We start from the raw sequence: 1,440 nt of genomic DNA on the forward strand, positions 1-1,440 counted from the left end.
ACAAATGACCTGTTTCACCACATTTATAACATTTCCTTAGCTCAATCCTGCATTCTCCCTGATGAACTTGATGACATTGGGGACAAGTCCTTTCATTGAATCTTTGTATGAGCTTGTTTCCATGTTTTACAACTTTTGGTCCTTTGTATCATGTTGATGGACCTTCCCATTTCCTCTTTTCTATTGCTTTCCCTTCTTCTTGTCTGTTCTTGTTTCTTTCTGTTACCTCTGCTGCGTCAACGGTCAATGAAAATGTAGCCGGATTCATGGCTATGACAAATTCTCGGATTGATGGTTTCAATCCCCAAATATACCTTTCCACTTTTCTAGATTCCGAATAAATATAATGTACTGCAAATTTTGAATATTTGATGAATTTCTCTGTATATTCCCTTATAGTTCTGTCTCCTTGTTCCAATTTTAGAAAGTCTTCTTCCATTTGTCTAATGGCAGCTTTTGGGCAAAACTGCTCCTTGAATCTGTTGACAAACTCTAGCCATGTCATAGTTTGCAAAAAATTGGTTCTGGCTAAGGATTCTACTTCCCACCAAAATAACGCATTTGATTTCAGCACAGAGACTGCAAATCTGACTTTATCTGTTTCTGTACATCGGATGTTATTGAATACAGACTCCATCTCTTTGACCCAACACATAGCTTTAATTAGATCTCTTTCTCCTGAGAAGGTTGGTGGTTTACAAGTTAGAAACATCTTTATATCTCCTTCCCTGTTATTAAGAATTGGAATCGATGGAGTAACTTCAATTCTGCCTGTCTCTATTCTGGCAGGATTCCTCAAAATAGAAGTCAAGGTTTCCCTTAGCTTTCCCATTTCTTCAGCTATTATGTCTCTTGTTACATAATCTGGGTGAGACATCCAGTCTTGATTCATATTTTCAGAGTTTGATTCTGCTTGATTCATATTAATTTCTGGCTGGCTTATTCTGCCTCTAGTCTGCCCCCTACCTCTGCCTCTACCTCTACCTCTGCTTCTGCCCTCAGAGGTGCCAATAGGAGCAACAAGGATTCTTCTTCATTGGGGCGGGTGATCCTTTCTGACCTTCTCGATCTACTAGCCATCTGTAGATAACAAAGTTAAAACACATATTTTTCACATTCCCAAATATAATAAAGTGTCCAAGTTCAGTTATGTACCTATAGATTCAAAATTACATTGGCCAGATGTAATCCATAAATACCTTACACACTGATCTCTTAACTTATTATATTTATTCCAAAGGTGTTAACTATGTTTGGGACCCTAATATGCAATTAAATAGTTTAAGTCTAGGTATCATGCATGTGAATACCTAAATCCCTTAAACTCAGGCTCTGATAGAAACTCTGTAACACCCCAAATCCACACATTGCATATAACACATATTTTATACATAGAATACATGTTTTCCCCCACATAGGTCCTTGATACAAGAGTCTATA

Source organism: Cynara cardunculus (genome assembly GCF_001531365.2).
Source record: "Cynara cardunculus var. scolymus isolate 2C chromosome LG 14, CcrdV1, whole genome shotgun sequence".
Classification (NCBI taxonomy): domain Eukaryota; kingdom Viridiplantae; phylum Streptophyta; class Magnoliopsida; order Asterales; family Asteraceae; genus Cynara; species Cynara cardunculus.